This window comes from Giraffa tippelskirchi, chromosome 2, assembly GCF_054371585.1.
Source record: "Giraffa tippelskirchi isolate mGirTip1 chromosome 2, T2T-mGirTip1v1.2.pri, whole genome shotgun sequence".
Taxonomy (NCBI): domain Eukaryota; kingdom Metazoa; phylum Chordata; class Mammalia; order Artiodactyla; family Giraffidae; genus Giraffa; species Giraffa tippelskirchi.
In genome coordinates, this window is record NC_137276.1 from 74,113,504 (window position 1) to 74,132,326 (window position 18,823).

General features: G+C 42.9%; 2 long non-coding RNA genes across 2 annotated transcripts in view; one reads left to right on the forward strand and one right to left on the reverse strand.

The window, feature by feature from the left end:
- The window catches only part of LOC145537973 (uncharacterized), an 81,447-nt gene extending 68,029 nt beyond the window's left edge, over positions 1-13,418 (reverse strand). Inside the window, exon 1 of the long non-coding RNA XR_014076544.1 lies at positions 13,330-13,418. This is a non-coding gene — a long non-coding RNA (uncharacterized LOC145537973). The remainder of the gene's footprint in view (positions 1-13,329) is intronic.
- On the forward strand, positions 12-5,934 carry LOC145537974 (uncharacterized). The gene is made up of 2 exons (XR_014076545.1): positions 12-196; positions 4,649-5,934. It is a non-coding gene; the product is annotated as an uncharacterized LOC145537974 (long non-coding RNA).
- Positions 13,419-18,823: the final 5,405 nt, after the last annotated feature.

Consider the following 18,823-nt stretch of genomic DNA (forward strand, 5'->3'; position numbering starts at 1 on the left):
AGGAGGTGGGTGGAGTATGAGGCAGCCTTTGGGCAATGCGACGTCAGAGTCTGATGAGAGAAGAATTTCTTTAAGGTCCTGGGCATCAATCTTCTATAAGTCTTGGGCAGGGTCAAAGTAGGAGAAGGCTTCACAGAGTAAAGTCTGAAAGGATCAAAGGAATTTCCAAGGAAGACATGGATTCTGAGGAGAGGAGGTAAGTGGGCCTGGAGCAGTGGGAAGAATATAGGTAGGCCCAGAGGCTGCAAGGAGATCAAACCAGTCAATCCTAAAGGAAATCAGTCCTGAATATTCATTGGAAGGACTGATGTTCCAATACTGTGACCACCTGATGTGACGAGTTGACTCTTTGGAAAAGCCCCTGATGCTGGGAAAGACTGAGTGCAGGAGAAGAAGGGGGCAACAGAGGACGAGATGACTGGATGACGTCACTGACTCTATGGACATGAGTTTGAGCAAACTTCAGGAGATAGTGAAGGACAGGGAAGCCTGGCATGCTGCAGTCCATGGGGTCACAAACAGTTGGACATGACTTAGTGACTGAACAATAATAAAAACAAAGAGATGTGAGAAAACATGCAAGGCTTTTAGCTGATATGGGAAAGATGTGGGAGATAAGCTGAGAAGAGGTAGGCAGGGGCTAGATCGTGAAAGGAGCTCATACATCACATTAAAGAAGACTGCCTTTCTTATGTAGGCAACAGAGCTGTTGAAGAGTTTGAGCTTAAAAAAAGATGTTTTTGATAGCACTGTGGTGCCAGGAAGCAGGCAGGGCAGAAGGGAGTGAGGGCAGGGGAAGACCTGCTTGGGAGGATGTTTGGGGACCCCTGGCACAGTTCTGATTCCAGTAGCTTTGTCCACAGTGGGGGCTTGTGGCCCTATCCAGCATTCTTCATGCCTTGCCAAGAGGAGGACAGAGTGAATATTTATAAACACTGACACAGAAATGAAAAAGTCGCAGAAACAGAGCACAAACACCTCTTCCATGTTGTTGAGAGTAAGCATCCACAAGAAATATTCACGTATGTCAGAGGAGAAAATAATGAGGCAGCGTTCATCCTTAAACAGATTCAACCCATCACTGCTGGGGCCCCAGCAGAAGGGGGGCTGGTTGGGGAGCTCCTTCCATTGTCAGCATTGGCTGCTCCCTTCCAAGCAGACAGGTCACTCAGCGCTTTCTTCCAGGCAATTATTTTCGGGATGACTGGAGATTTCGATCAACCAATCAAGCTTTTATAGAAGCCACTTTCCTTGATTATGTCCGCGATCTTTAACTCAGGGAGAGATTTTCCTCAGTACAGCTTGACAGCCTTAAGTTTTCAATTAATTTCTTTCTCCACTTTCTGCATCTTGCTTATGCTTTCAGTTGTGAAGCTGTAGTGTTCATAGGCTCACATGAACTTCCTGTGACATGTGTGTGTGTGTGTTTGTGTAAGTGTGTTTTAAAGGCATTTGAAGCTTCTTTCTGGCCTTCTTTCAATGAATGTCCCAGGAAAGCTGAGTGAACAGGAAGAACTGAGAAGACATACTGGTGGGTGTAGGAGTTTCTGACTCCTGGATTCAGGACCAGCCCCCAGGGGTTTTAGAATGAGGCAGCATCAGTGTTTTCAAAAGCAAAAGGTGAATTTCTGCGCCAAAAGACATTGATGAATATTTTGAATTTTCATGGATACATATCTATTTCACTGTCATTTATTTCATGGAAATGATTGCTTTCCTTTTAAAATAAAATTATTTGCATAATATATGTGACTTAAAAATGTGCTGTGTGTGTGCTAAATCACTTCAGTTGTGTCTGACTCTTTGCGACCCTATGGACTGATTCTGCCAAGCTTCTCTGTCCATGTAATTCTCCAGGCAAGAATACTGGAGTGGGTTACCCTGCCCTCCTCCAGGGGATCTTCCCAACCCAGGGATCAAAACCGCATCTCCTGCTGCTCCTGCATCACAGGCAGATTCTTTACTGCTGAGCCACCAAGGAAGCCCAAAATAAAAATATTAGGTATATTCAGCTGTTATATGGAAGGTGGCTCTTGAAGGTGGCACTTGAACGTCTTATGATTAGGAGACATTGAGATGAATTTTGGAATCAGAGAGGCATGGATAAAATTCAAACTCTGACTCTTTCTAAATGTGTGCCCATGGGAAAATTACTTAGTATCTCTGCACCTTTGTTTTTCATCTGTAAAACCACCTTTAAGCATTGTTGTAGGATTTAGAGATTCATTTGTTCATTCCTGTATTTATTCAGTCATTAAATGTCTATTGAACATTGGCTAAGTGGCACTCACTGTCTGGGCGCAGGGACCACAGCAGTGGACCAAAATCCCTGTCTTCATGGAGCTCCCCTCCTACTGGGGGCTGGACACAGGCACCAAATGTATATATAGATAGATATGGAAGAAACTCAAGTTCTAAGAAAAACACAACCACATGAGGGAGGGGTTATAGCAAAGCTTCTGAAATGTTGTCAGGTATGTCTGAAGAAAAGCAGGGTGGTCACTGTGTGGTGGAAGTGGATAGAGGGAGAGGGAAAAAGGAGGAAATGATTGGAACAGGAATTCACATGCTGGGGTAGAGAGTGCTATACAGGTACAGTAAAGCCCTTAGGTTTTAACTGTGGTGGGACGAACAGTGATCAATGTATGCATGCATGCTCACTCACTTCAGTCATGTCCAACTCTTTGTAACCCTGTGGACTCTAGCCTGCCAGGCACCTCTGTCTATGGGATTCTCCAGGCAAGAATACTGCAGTAGGTTGCCATGCTCTCCTCCAGGGGATCTTCCTGACCCAGAGATCGAACCTGTGTCACTCACATCTCCTACATTAGCAGGCGGGTTCTTTACCATTAGTGCCACCTGGGAACCCCTGGAAAGTGATCAGTACATTGTATATATTCAATATGATCAATTCCATTAATATTTGAATAGTAATGGATCTAGTAAATCTAGTTACCTAGTTACTAGTACATGTTACCTAGTAACATGCATTGAGCACTACATTAGCCTCCCAGGTTTTGGCAATACCAAGATAAGCTGTATCAGTTTAGTTCAGTTCAGTCACTCAGTCATGTTCAACTCTTTGCGACTCCATAGACTGCAGCACACCAGGCCTCCCTGTCCATCACCAACTCCTGGAGTTTACTCAAACTCGTGTCCATTGAGTCGGTGATGCCATCCAACCATCTCATCCTCTGTCATCCCCTTCTCCTCCCATCTTCAATCTTTCCCAACATCAGGGTCTTTTCAAATGAGTCAGTTCTTTGCATCAGGTGGCCAAAGTATTGGAGTTTCAGCTTCAGCATCAGTCCTTGCAATGAATACTCAGGACTGATTTCCTTTAGAATGGACTGGTTTGATCTCCTTGCTGTCCAAGTGACTCTCAAGAGTCTTCTCCAACACCACAGTTCAAAAGCATCAATTCTTTGGCACTCAGCTTTCTTTATAGTCCAACTCTCACATCCATACATGACTACTGGAAAAACCATATCTTTGACTAGATGGACCTTTGTTGGTAAAGTAATGTCTCTGCTTTTTAATATGCTGTCTAGGTTGGTCATAATTTTTCTTCCAAGGAGCAAGCGTCTTTTAATTTCATGGCTTCAGTGAACATCTGCAGTGATTTTGGATCCCCCCCAAATAAAGTCTGTCACTGTTTCCACGGTTTCCCCATCTATTTGCCATGAAGTGATGGGGCCAGATGCCATGATCTTAGTTTTCTGAATGTTGAGTTTAAAGTCAACTTTTTCACTCTCCTCCTTCACTTTCATCAAGTGGCCGCTTCAGCGCCATGCAGCCACGGTGCCAGCACACCCAGATAAGCAGTATAGAGTGGCCAGATAAGCAGTATAGAGGGGCTCAAATTCTTGCTGGAGAAACAGTCGTCTAATCAATGAATACCTAATGTTCATTGTGCATTTGCTATGTGCCAGGCATATTTACAAGTTTTTTTTTTTTTCTTAATGCAGTAACTCATGTAGTCCTTACAAAGGTATACAATCAGTTATTATACCCATTTTGCAGATGAGGAAGGTGGGGGCACAGCTTATTACCTCTCACCTTTCAAAAAAAAGGAGAGTGAAATAAATATGCTCCCTTTGAGTTTCAAAGTGCAGTGGGTGTGCAGAGCAAACATTACCCCAAAGAAGGAAAATGCAGCCACAGGATTGGCCCTGGAGGGAGGCTGCCACCTACTATCTGTGATGGTGGCCACGATGCCTCTCCTCCTCCTGCTTCTGTTTCCTCATCCATGAAATGGGGTCAGGAGGGTTATCCCTCCCATAGGACAGTCCTGAGGAGAAACCGTGTACGGGAAATGTTTGTGTACGGGAAATGTTTTGGAACAGAGCCTGGCATGTGACAAGTGTCTCTCAAATCTTAGCGATACGCCCCCAGGCATTATGAAAATGCTTCATGAACTGGTCACCCTGGGCTGGGGCCTTGAGGGCTGAGTGACAGAAAGCAAAGGTGGATATGTTAATTTTAGGTTGACAAAGAACCTCTCAGGAAATTTAAGTGTTGAAAGTTCATGATGTGACTGGATGGTGGATGAGGGGGTAGTGGACGATTCTTTTAATTCTGTTAATCTGTGACCGTGAGGAGACCTTGACAGCCATCCTAAGCACAGTGAACTTTTTTTTTTTTAAAGGCCCAGGGAAGCTTTGATCCTTTGAGCACTGGGAGCCTGTGATCTGACCTGTGCTTTCACAGATGTGCCCAGCAGCTGCATGAGGAGAAGAGTGTAATGGTCCAGGTGATAAACACTGGAGGTCTGACCCAGAACAGGAAAGAGTGGAGAGGGAAGGTGACGGACAGAGACATACCGGAGGTGCAATCTACAGGGCCTGCTTCACCTACTCCTTGGAGCTACACACGCACACACTCACACACAGAGCAAGAGAAATTCAGACTCGCCCTACCTCGGCCTCTTTCTGTGTCCTCAAGGGATGAGTCTACTTATAGTTCCTTAGTTTTCCCATCTGCTAAGCGGGAAAAACAAAGCCAGAATCTCATGGCTCCCAGTGGGATATTGTCGTATGTTACGTTAGCGTCAAGAATCCTGTGAAAACGCAGACTCGCTTCACTCCTCCTGCTAATAAAGATCTGTCTTCCTACCAGAAGACAGTACCATCAAACTCACATTTTCTGAGCATTGCAAGCACTGGTTGGGGTTTGAGCTATTCAGTCGCTTCTGATCTGAGATTATTCTAAAAAGACTTTGCAGCTTAGGCTAATTGGGTAATTGGGATGTTTCCAGATGAAATTCGACTTGTATTTTTTTTAAAAATGCTTTGAAGAACTGGTTGCCATGGTGCTGTTCTGCTGACAAGATCCTTCACTGGCTCCCACTGAGCAGCAGTAATGGGCTTCTGTTTATTCTAAGTTTCAGGTCACCTCACCTGAACGTCTTCTCCAAGGAAGCAAGGTACGAAACCGAAGGAATTAGTGGAGTCTGTCCCTTGTTCTCCTGGACCGGGGTGCATCTCAGCAGACATGGAGATTTGTCACTGCAGGGGATGGGAGGGCCCAGCTGGTGGGGAGGGACTTCCCAGACCCCTCTCCTCTGGGCAGCTGGGAGTCAGGGAAGGAACCTCTGTACATCTACCGCAGTGTAAATGGGATGGCTGCTTCGGGCTAAGAGCACTAATCCTCTCATCCTCTCATATTTGTGGGCAAATCGTTGTTTGGCAGAGAGAATTGTCTTTATTTTAAGAAATAACATGGTCTTAAAAATTAATATTTGTGTTTTCATAGTATTACTGTTCTAAATTGGAGAAAGCCTTTGTTTTAACTCAATTTTCCAACCTACTGGACAATCATTCTTACCCGTCGTCCTTTGGCTTCTTGTACCGAGCGTTTGTTATAAGAATGAGAAACATCTTCCCCAGATGCAGTATTTTTGGCTTCATTAAAAGTTTTTCTAGTTCCTCTTCAGTCATGTCAATATTTACCTTGGACAATGCTTTGTATCCTTTTGTTTATAATTCCAGAATTCTCCAAGACAAACTGATTATTCATGACTCCCTGGCCTGGGTTACACTTTAAACATACCTTATGTAGACGTTTTCAGAGTTCGAGTCCCCCAAACTACTTCCTCTACTTCTTCTCGTAGATTCAGAACTTGTAACCTTCCATACTCACTTCACACCCTGGATTTTCTTTGCCTTTCAGGGATCTTCCAAGCATGTCTGTCTTGCTGAGTATGCTCTTAGAACATGCGCAGGTGAAGTTTTTCTTCCTTTCAAGGTTCCCAGATCCCTCCATCTTGCCAAAGAGGCTTTTAGAACGTGGCAATTGTACCCACCTTCCCTGAATGTGCCCATTGTTTCCCCAGAGGCCTCACCCTTCAACTTGCTGAATTTCTGGTTGCCAAAACAGAGAATGCGTGATCCCTGTCTTTGTTGTCTAAAGACTTCCATTTAAACCCCTCAGTGACTAAAAGGAGGCCTCAGTGGTCAACCAGAAACTATAAAGCTACAGAACGTTTTTTCTTGAGAAGCCCACTTACATGGAGTCAGTCTTCTTTCCTTAATTGCTCAGCATTTTATGATTTAGTGTGCTTCCTTCAGTTTTCTGCACATGCCTTACAGTCATAGAGGATTTAAAATTTACACAGTATTTCACATTCATTATTACATTTGATCCTCATAACAACTTGGTGAGAAAGACCCAGAAGTGACCTGCTTGAGATCACAAAGCGATTTGAGTAAACCACAGTTTTTGCCCACGGGGATATTTATATTAATAAGCTATTTGATTTTATGTAAGTCTTTCTGTTCCTGTGAAACACTTTTTCTTGGTTTGGGGACACGGCATGTGCTGTTTTCTCTGCTTGAACAGCTCAACTTCTCCCTTTGACCAGCTCAACTCCTCCCTTTGACCAGCTCAACTCCTACCCATTTTTGAAATGTCAGCTTTGATTTTCATTTCCTCTAGAAGCATTCCCTTGTCCCCCACATCTGGGCTAGAGTTTCTTCCTTTGTGTGCTCTGCTGCTGCTGCTAAGTCGCTTCAGTCGTGTCCGACTCTGTGCGACCCCATAGACGGCAGCCCACCAGGCTCCGCCGTCCCTGGGGTTCTCCAGGCAAGAATACTGGAGTGGGTTGCCGTTTCCTTCTCCAGTGCATGAAAGGGAAAAGTGAAAGTAAAGTCGCTCAGTCGTGTCCAACTCTTAGCAACCCCATGGATTATAGCCTACCAGGCTCCTCCGTCCACGGGATTTTCCTGGCAAGAGTACTCACAGCACCCTTAAAAATAGATAAATAAGCTTACCTCGTGTCTGTCACCTAATGAACACTTGACAAGCATTTGCCGTTACTGTCATTCCCCATCCTATCTCTTACCTGTGCACTTTCTGTTTGCCATTGTATCCCCGGTACCCAGCCCTGAGTTGGTGCTCAATAAACGGCTGTTAAATAAATGAACATGAAGGGCTCATAAATGAACATAAATGAAGGGTTCTCACCAGATCCTTGAATTAAAGAACAGAGAGGGTTCCAAGAGGGTCCAGGGAGTTTGGCATATTTCCAAATTCATTCTTCATAACACCATCTGTATGTTGATAACTAATGACGTTATCTGTTGTTTGTCCTGCAAAGTGTCCTTTTCCCCCTACTGTGTCTTCACGTTTTCCTTTGGGGAATTTCCCCTCTTCCCAGTTCTGATTAGTGTTACTCAGGTGGGGTTGCCCACATCTTGGGATCAGGAGTAGGCCTTATAAACAGAGTCTGTGCTGTGACTCAGCTCAGGCTGGTAACTGTGACTTTCACTGAAACTCTTAGATCAGTGAGGGTCTTGTTTTCCTTTGAAGGTTGCAAGTGATAGAAATAAGCATAGCACTTCTGATTCTTTGGGAACTTGTGGAGGGATCAATGAAGCCACTGCAGAATAACTAGAGCCAAAGAGGTGGTGATAGAGTGAAGGCTGATGAAGACATCACTGAATACCTTGATTCAGCAGGATCTGACTCTGTGGATTTCCAGGTTTATGAACTCTAGACTTTCTTTTTGATTGCAAGTAGTTTGAGTTGTATTCTGATCAGTCATGAACAACAGACACAGTTCTGACTAATTCAATCGAAACCAAAACACTGTGGTATTTTAATTATTGACATTAGTGCTTTTTGTTCCTTTGTGGCCTTGCCTTATGCTTTCACTTCACTCTTTAAAAGAGAAAACAGCTTTTTGCCTAGCCCCCAGTGTTGGGCTGCTCCCCGCAGACCTGTAAACCCTATACTTATCCAGCTTCAAGACTGAAGAGTGAGCCCAGAGTCAGCAGCAGAGACATCAGTGGTTTCATGGATGGGGGATCTTACCCATGTAAAGCAAGGTTCCAGAGCAACACTCCATGGTGTGTGACAGACAGCGGGCAGAACATGGTGGCCAGTCTTCTCTCACCAGAAGGAGGGGGAAGATATCCGTTATAGGAGGAACCGATGTCAGGTTGGCTCATTGGTTATCAGGGAGAGGGGCACACCCCTCACCACCCTTCTGATAAGTTACCAGGTGGAGATGTTCTGATCTAAAGGTTAGAACAATCACTAGCTGTGGCCGAGGTAAGTATGTAGGAAGGTCAGTGATGTGAGTAGATGTAGGTGAAGCAGGCACAGGTTTGGCAGGGGATATACAGCCACCTCAGGTAGCCTGATCATACATTCCACCCCTACATACCCTGCACAACACTTAGAATCTTGCTCGTTCCCCCAACTTCTGTGATATCCCTAGGGTCATATATGTAGAGGGACACTGCAACCATATACCACAAATACAAAACAAACACCAGCAGATAAAGAGCATCAAGAGTGAGATACCTAGTAAGAACAGTCACTTGCCAGAATGTGGGCAAATTTTGGAGCCAAGCACTTACTGGGTCAATGGAGAGGAAATCAATGGCAGCTGCATCCCATCCAGTTATAAGGAAAGTAAAGCTACACCTAGTTTTCCCCAACCCAGATCCACCCCCTTGGGGAGGGGAAAGCCCTGGCTCTAAAATTCGGATGATCTAGGCAGGAGTCACCAGTCACAGTACAGGTCTGCCACCCCAGCATATGTTGAGTGCCATTAGGGGTGGACCCATTAGGTCTTTTTTTTTTTTTTTTTTTAATAAATTTATTTATTTTAGTTGGGGGCTAATTACTTTACAATATTGTAATAGTTTTTGCCATACATTGACATGAATCAGCCATGGGTTTACACATGTAAACCCATTAGGTCTTTCCAAACAAACAAAACCCAGTTAATCCCACTAGTTGGGCTTGTGTGTCTAAAAGCCAGCCTATTCCACTCCACACAGCATAACTGGGGGGCTCGTGGGCAGTCAGTTGTATGGTAATGTTTAACGACAGGGGTCCTTCTGATGTATTGGCATATAGGACTGGAAGATGGGGAGGATCTTTTCCTCCATTGTCAGTCATCTCCACCTAGTCACAGTAGCTGCATCAATTTTTCATGGAAGTCCAGAAAAAGATGACTGTGGCATTTTACTGTAGATCAGCAACTAGACTCATTTCACAGTGAGGCCTGGTTGCTTCCCAGTCCTTGAGTAGACTTCCTTTGCTCAGGTAAGGGATGAAATGTAAGACATCCAACAGGCACAACATGAGGGAGATCATGACCATGAAGTAAAATACAAGCAGTGCCTGCATTCTCAGATAGTACCACACCTGCCTGTGTTTTTTGTCCTGGTCTGCAATGTAGTTCTGAAAACTCAAGTTTGTATTAATACAGGAACATGTCCAAAATCACATCGACAATGGCCACCTAGTTTTACCTTGGATGCCTGAACTACAGATACTCCACTGTGACTTTCAAATGCATTCTCCTCCACAAGTGCCAAAGCAGATGTAATTCAATGCAGGTTCAATAGGCCACATAAAAGGCCACTCTCGTGCGGCCTTAACTTAAAGTTAAGTTTAGCTTAACTAAACTTAGAGTCTAAGTTAAACTATGTACAAGTCAACATTCAAAAAACTAAGATCATGGCATCTAGTCCCATCACTTCATGGCACACAGATGGGGAAAAAATGGAAACAGTGACAGACTTTATTTTCTTGGGCTCCAAAATCACTGTGGATGGTGACTGCAGCCATGAAATTCAAAGATGCTTGCTCCTTGGAAGAAAAGTTATGACAAACCTAGACAGCATATTAAAAAGCAGAGACATCACGTTGCCTACAAAAGTCCATAAAGTCAAAGCTATGGTTTTTCCAGTAGTCATGTACATTGTGAGAGTTGGATCCTAGAGAAGGCTGAGTGCTGAGGCATTGATGCTTTTGAACTGTGGTGTTGGAGAAGACTCTTGAGAGTCCCTTGGACTGCAAGGAGATCCAACTTGTCAATCGTAAAGGAAATTAATCCTGAATATTCACTAGAAGGACTGATGCTGAAGCTGAAGCTCCAATGCTTTGGCTACCTGACGCAAAGAGCCGACTCATTGGAAAAGACCCTGATGCTGGGAAAGATTGAAGGCAGGAGGAGAAGGGGATGACAGAGGATGAGATGGTTGGATGGCATCACCAACTCAATGGACATGAGTTTGAGCAAACTCCAGGAGATGGTGAAGGACAGGGAAGTCTGGCATGCTGTAGTCCATAGGCTTACAAAGAGTTGGACATGACTGAGTGACTGAACAATAAATGTACAAGCCACAAATGTACAAGTCAGAATGACTTCCCCACACCTCCATATGTGAAGATACTTTTCCCATCATTTTCCCTTTTGATTGCAGATCTTTCAACAGACCAAAGTATATGACCCTCAAAGCCAGGGTGAATTCTGCCTGCCTGCCCTGGGTCCAGGTCATGTCTGTGCTAGGCCTCCTTTATATTTGCCTAATTATTCATGTTTGGGGAAAACTGATAAGATATTATGAACAAGCTCAAAGACATACTGATGGAAAAAGACTTTGAAGGGTATGCATTTTATCAGTTAGGCTGAACTGTTACACAAGAATTGTACATGTACTTTTTGCAGCAAACTTTAAGCAAGCGGTGTTACATATCATGAGTAGTTTCACTCTGTGACAACTTCACTAGATAATTTTCTCTTCTTCTGAACATTCAGGGCAAAAGTGTAGCTAACTTTTATAAATTTAGACTTCAATTAATAGGGCTAGACTTTAGTATCTATTGAAACATGATATTTTCCCCTCTAAATTACCCTCATCTCCATCAAACATGGCCAAAGCAAGACTAACTTATTTGCAAAATAAGCCTGGCTGATTGACTACATGTTCTCCTCCAAACTGTCTATAGTGGAACTCTTCAAAAGGAGTCTCAGACTGAATTCCCAAAAAAGCCTCTCAAGGCCAGGAAAGCCATGCCAACAGTCTGCCATCAGATTCTGCCTCAGTGGATTTCTCTCCTCTAGAGATCCCCCAAATATCAAGATTCCTGCACCTGCCTAGGAAATAGTCTTTCCCAATCACCTGACAAAGCTGCTCAGAACCCAAGAGTCTCCAATTTCTGGAGGAACTTGGCAGAAAGAAAAGAAAAATATTTCAAATCTACCACAGGTGTAGTTTACCAAGTTGCGGGACATCAACTTAAGGGGAAGGGGTTTTCTAAAACTGGAAAACACAAATCAAAAGCAGCAATATTCTAGGGACTTCCCTGGTGGTCCAGTGGCTAAGACTCATACTCCCAATGCAGGGGGCCCATGTTTGATCCCGTGTGCTGAAACTAAGATCCTGTGCAGCCAAATAAATATTTTTAAAAATCAGCAATATTCTACACAAAACCCATAAAAACTATAACCATATTCACCAGTTTACTCAGTAATCAGTCCTTTTGCTAACTTTTTATGAAGCCATCAGGTTTTCCCCTAAGATGCTTTAATTCTGTACCCAGTTCAGTGATATGATCTGAAATTTATCAGAGATCTGTACTGACAAAACGTCCTTCCTATGAAACTTCATGAAGATGAAACACTTTTGCAAAAGCATCTGAGTACAGCAACTGTATAAATGACAAAGGACTTTAAAAGGCACATTTAAACACCTACTTACATGTAATCAATAAACTAACTTGGTTATAATAACTAGAGTTATGGCCAATTAAATCTTGACCCTTAAAAATCTTAAATCTCTGGCAAAAACCAAGGAGAAAGTAATTGTGAACTATTTGTCACATCAGCATTTCCTGATTAGAAAACTTACCCTTTATTCTTCCTCTTCTAAGGCAAAGGTAGGTAAACAGCCCTGCCCAGTAATTAATTTTCCAGTATTTTATCTTATTTGAAATGACTTAGATCATCAATGAATTCTCTTCATTTAACTTAGCTTAGTTTCAAGTTATCAAAATCTGGAGAGACTATTATAGATAGACATTCTCAAAACATTATTATTCCTATAGAGTTTTTAAATGCCTCTCTCTTTTTCTCCCTTCATTCTCAGGGATCAGATGATTAAAGTTCCTGAGAGCCCAGGTAGATCATTTACATCTCAAAGGCACAAGAAGAGAAATACCAGTTCCTTCTAGGAAGCTAGCTTTCTCTAACTGCACGTGCTATAGACAGTTTTAGAACACTGCAAGATTCCTATTGTGGCTATTTTCAAGGATTTTTTTTTTCAAGTTTAAATAACAGTAATATACAATAACACAAATCATTCACTCACATTTACATGCCTCACTTTCAGAGAAATAAGTTTAAGTTAACCTTCCCCTTCACTGTGTGTCTGTAGTTTTTCTTAATTTAAAAGGAATGGCCGCAGGACTTTCCTTAGTAGTCCTGTGGCTAAGACTATGAATTCCCAATGCAAGTGACCAAGGTTTGATCCCTGGTTGAGGAACTAGATTCTGCATATGCCACAAGTGAAGAAGTTCGCATGCCGCAACGAAAGATCCTGCATACTATGCAACCAAGATCCTGCACAGCCAAACAAATAAGTAAATATTAAAAAAATGAAAAATAAAATAAAATAAAAGCAGGGCCAGCCCACAGCTGTGGCCACTGCCTTATGGTCTAACCTCTTTTTTCCACTGTAATGGCAGCCGGAATCTCCACCACAGCTTCAGGGCCATGTATGAGTTCTCTGTACTCTCTCGGTGGCCCCCACTCTTCAAAGACAGCCACTACGGGTCCCCAAATACTAGTGGTGGCCACCCTGGGATTTCCCCCGCAACTTTCGGGATGTTCCCTGGAATTTGTGGGCCCCACAACTTCCCACTCCCATCCTTACTTTCCAGAGTCTGGGCATTCACGGGAGTTTCCTCAGTCTCCCAGCTACTCCCTGCAGGGCTACAAGCCCTGGACTTGCCCAGCCTCGGGACTGAAGAAAGAACCCCGAGTCAGTGACAGACACATCAGCGGCTTCATGGGTGGGGGCAGCTTACCTGTCTGAAGCAAGGTCCTAGAGCTTCACCCCACAGTGTGCGGCAGACGCTGGGTAGGACTTGGCAAGTGGGACATGGCGGCCATCTCTGTTCCCGGTGGGAGAGGGTGGATACTGACCTCAGATTGGCTCATTGGTTACCAGGGAAACTGGCAGCAGGGACACGCCTGCTCCTCATCACCCCTTTGATAAGTTAGAGGTGGAGATGTTCTGATATAAAGATTAGAACAATTATTAGCTGCGTCTGGGGCAAGTATGGGGGAAGGTCGGTCATGGGAGCAGGTGGAAGTGAAGCAGGCACTGGTCGAACAGCGGGTGTACAGAGAACAGCCATCTTGGATGGCCTGATCATATACCCAGTTAACCTGAAAATTCAATTAAAGGGCCTCCTCCCAACAGTACAGTTCACTGATGTCTAACTATGCACGTTCCTGGAAAGGCCAGACTACATGAAACTGACATTATGAAAGCTGCATTTTGCATTGAAATAGAAATTGAAAAAGGAACGCATTTGTGCTTGGTTGTGTTGATAGGATTTTACTGATAGGAAGTTTGGAGAGAAGGGTTTACAGGGAAAATATCTAGTTTTTGGTTTACTATCAGTGAAAATTTCCCCCAGTTCTTACCTGTTACTTTATTTACAGAGGGTAATATATTTTTTGCTTTGGAACATCATTCTCTCTTGCTTACCTGGAAGCTCTTGGAATATTTAAGGGTTGCAGCTACTGAGTACTGACTTCTGCATGGATTTTTCTTTAACTTTATCCTAGAATTAATGAGGACAACAAACGGCTGTGCTGATAAACCCATTCTGCTTCGTGACACACTCTGGCAATTGGCAGATGGTCTATCTTGCAGAGGATTCCAGAGGAATGAGAAGAAGGCTGGTAGGAGAATGGGTCCTACTTATTTAAAGCCAGTTTCTTCCATTTTTTCTCCTGGTATTTAGTGTCTTGTCTCCTAATATTTTTCTTCACTCTAATTGGATGGGTGGCCTTCCTTTGCTATGTGTGTTTTTCCACTTGGTTCCACTTCTCTTCCAATTGCAACATTTTCATTCCTTGCCACTGAAAGCTTTGTTCAAACAACCCTTGGGTGAGTGTCTGGGGGTGTTATTCCATAAGAAGCCTACAGCTTGATTCAATCTCAGGATAAAATTACAACCGGAAAAACAGCAAAATGAATAAAAGGAGACAAGAGGTGCTGAGTGACAAAAGCAATCTTGTCACAGTGGTGTTATCCCAACCACTGTGAGCCTGGATGCAGGGCACGCGCCTGTGCTGAGATGTGCCTGGTGCTGTTTTGTCTTTATTACCATGCCTTGAATGCAATTACCCGTTGGATATTTTGTGTTTCTCTTTGAACATATTAACCTGTGTTCTAGGCCTCGAGTGTAAGAAACCTACTTGTGAGTGTCTAGAAATCCAGATACTGTTTTTTGCTTTAAAGTGTCCTTTAAAGAAAGGAAAAGAACCCTCCACTTGCTGCTAAGAAAAAACCAAAAACAAAACAGTCCCTTTTCCCAAATTCCTGTTGCAGAGCTAATAGCCCTGGAAACTGGTGTGGGTATCTCTATGGATATTTGGTTATTTTAGCTCAGAATTTTGCCCTTGAGTTGTTTGATATTCTCTATTTCAAGCTCTTTCTTGGACACTGATTATCAAGGATTCTTTTTTAAGTTGTAGATCGTTTACCTGCTCCTAAGAGATGCTTTCTTTTTTTCCTCAGCTTTATTGAGATATAACTGACAGATAAAATTGTAAATATCTAAGATGCACAACGTGATGGTTTGAATGTGTATACATTGTAAAATGATTACCAAAGTCAATTAATTAACATAACCATCTTTGCACATGTTACCTTTTGTGCACACACACACACGTGTGTGTATGTGTGGTAAGAACACTTAAAATCTACTCTTTTAGCAAATTTCAAGTATATGATACAGTGTTGTTAACTATAGTCACCACACATGTCTCAGATCCCCAGAACTTACCCCTCTTATACGTGAAAGTTTTTACCCTTTGACCAACATTTCCCCAGTCTTGAAGTCTTGGCAATCACCATTCTACTCTCTGGTTTCATGAGTCTGACTTTTTTAGATTTCACATGTAAGTGAGATCATATTTGTTTTTCTGTGTCTGGTTTATTTCACATAACATAATATTCTCCAGTTTCATCCATGTTGTCAAAAATGGCAGGATTTCCTTTCTTTTCATGGTTGAATAATATTCATTGTCTATCTATTTATCTATCTATGTCACATTTTCTTTGATGGACACTCAGGTTGTTCCCATATCTTGGCTATTGTGAATACTGTTGCAGTGAACATGGAAGAGAAGATATCCCTGAGTTACTGATGTTATTTCTTTTGGATGTATACCCAGAATGGGATTGCCTGATTAAGAGAGACTTTATTCTGTAGGAATTGTTTTTGATGGTCTCAAGATGGAAAACTACTCATATCAACAGGCTCTGAGATACTTAAGCCACTTTTGCAACTGGCTCCCAGAGACTGTTCTTTTTACTTTTTGGTGTCTTTAAAAAAATTAATTTATTTTTAGTTGGAGGATAATTGCTTTACCGTGTTGTGTTAGTTTCTGCCATACATCAACTTTAATCAGTCATAGATATTCACATGCCCCTTCCTCTTGAACTTCCCTCCCACCCCATCCCATCCCTCTAGGTTGTCACAGAGTACCAGGCCAAGCTCCTGGTGGCACTATATGGCAACTTTCCACTAGCTGTCTATTTTACATATAGTAGTATATATATTTCAGTGCTACTGTCTCAATTCATCCCACTCTCTCCTTCCCCCACTGTGTCCCTAAGTCTGTTCCCAGAGAATGTTCTTGAAATCCTAACCCCATAAGGAAAGACTGTACTTGCTGGTAGGGAAACAAGTCTTAAGGGAGATTGTCAGGGTTTCCTTGCACCTTAAAGACTCTTGAACTGTGTGACACTGAGGGTCACTTCCAGTTCTGATATTATCCAAGAATGTGGCAGTTCCTTTTTCTACTGATACAACCTCCCTCCCAGCTTTTGGCTGAGTGTCTTCCAACGACAGGGAACTCACTCCTTGAGTAAAGCATTCTTCGGCATTTCTGTAATTGTGAAGATTATCTTCCCACTCCCTGGAAACTCCATGGAGCCTCTCTTCTAGAGCAAAAGGGACTCATCAAATCCTTATTCACATGACAGATCTTCAGTGCTGTCACATCTTCTTTAAGTCATTCTTTTTGGGGCTAAACATCTCTAGGGTGTTAACTGCTGTCCAGGCGTGGACCACTCTTGACCACTCTTGTCTGTAGAAACTCCAACCAGTCAGTCTATATTAGAAACCAATGTGAAGAACTGAGGGTGCTCAAGTGATAGAATTGCGTATCCACACTGACAGGGCTATAGTATCCTTGGTGTGGTCTTACCAGTGCAGACTGGGCTGGGGCTAAGGAATCCCTTTCTGGAAGCTTTTCATGTTCTTGTTCAGAGAAGAAACATCTGCCTCTAAATACCAAAGTAATCCAGGCTCATAGGCAGTACCTAAGATCTGACATTTCTGCTGGGATATACAGAGAACCATGTAAATTCAAATTTATTCAAAATCCAAACTGTGATTTCTAAACTGATACTACCTTTGGTTCCTCCTCTTGACTTTGCTATTTCTGAGAGTAGGACCCAAATTCTTCCATGTCTTTCTGACTTCCTTTTCTCCAGCATCTTCTTACAAATGGGTGCCATTTCTCCTCCATGGGCATCCTGTTCTCTTGGCCCTAGTTCCTTTCCCAAGTGCAACCTACTTTTCAACTGATACTGGTAGTGTGCAAAATGGACAGCATTCCTGTACTAGTTTACACAGTCAGATCTTCTTCAGAGGTCACAGGGAGGAAAGGGCTGGGACAAAAAAAAATCACAACACTTAGGCAGTGCTAATCTGCATTTTCTTAAGACATATATGCAAGAGGGCTAAGGTATGTGTGACAGGAAGTAGAGAACAAAACTATTCAACTTCTTAAAGAGCCTCATGTAGAAAGGGCAACAAGAGGAACACATTCCCAAACTGAGTAATCATCTACAAATAGTTAAAACATAAGTTCCTCCAGCCTTGGCTGCAGGAGTAGGGCAGAGGTCCTGGTTGAGAACTTTGATTTCCCACAGATTGTTTGAGTCTTAAATGAAGTTTGGAAAGGTTCCCTGACATCAAAGGCTGTTCCTTGTGGCTAATCGATTGAGTCTGCTGTCCCTGTCCTCCCCTGAGCCCCCGACGACTGGCAACATATGTCAGTCTCCCTTTTGCCAGCAATTTGGAGGCTTGTGATAATAAAACATCCTTTTTCTGAGTAAGGGAAAGGGTGATCCTGGGGAATGTGAAGGCAGCGGAGAAGAGCAATGATTGACTCCTCCCTGAAAAAACAGACAAAGTCTGATCAATCCCTATCTGAATATCATCTGCATAATTTGAAAATAACACACTGAAGGTAACAGGTCCAGTCCTACTATCCTGGTCACATTTACATCTGGAACAGCTGCCAGGGCCTCTTGGAGTCGATTTTGTTCAGTTCTGCAGTGCTGACTTGAAACCCAGGCAGAAAATGAAAGTGAGCAAATTTACCTCTGGCATTCAAAGAAATGCTTTTTGGTCAAAGTGAGTATTTCTGACCATGACTCATTTTCAAAAGAAGCATTGAATTCGCTTTGTCATCTTTGCCTGGATCGGGCTCAGTCGGCCCTTTTATGATTTTTAAAATATCCTATGCAGCCAGGATGGCATTTATTAGGCTTTAGCTATTCAATATTGCATTTCAATATATAAAAGTCACTGTTCAATTGAATATTGAGTTTTCTAAGGAAGTAAACCTACAGAAAAGAAATTTTCAAGAATCTAAAATAAATGAGCTTAACGAAGATCAAACTGCCCTTTTGGCTGTTTCAAAGATCAAAAGATCTCTCTTTTATAGAAATCAGGAGCAGTTTGAATAGCCTCTTTCCTCTACTGCAAAGCCCCATTTTTTCACTATCATTGATAGCTTGGGACTGCACCATAATGGTACTGGAGGCCCTGGGGAGGAGGGAAGATGGTTTCATTACCCCCAAAGCACCCAGGACTTTTGCGTCTGAAATAGCAGGTTTGCCATTTAGTTAAGTAGAGTGACAAAATGAAAATCTGTCCTCAGCTCCTGCAGGAGGGGTTGGGACATGAGAGGGTCTTAAAGGACATGAGAGGGTCTTTTGACAATTATTTTCAAAGCCTGTGAGTATTTTTGTCTCTGTCTTCCAGAGAGGCTGGATTATACTGGATTACACAGCAGGAAGTTATCTTTGGGTTCACACTGCCCTCTGTTCTGCAAAACTTTGGGAAGCTGTCTAATCTCCCTGTCTCTATCGCTTCATGTGTAAAGTGGGGATAATAATATCCCCAGAGGCTTAAGCTCCTTCCTACCTCAGGGCCTTTGCTCATGCTGTTCCTTCAACCTAACTTGTGCCCAGCCTCTAGGATT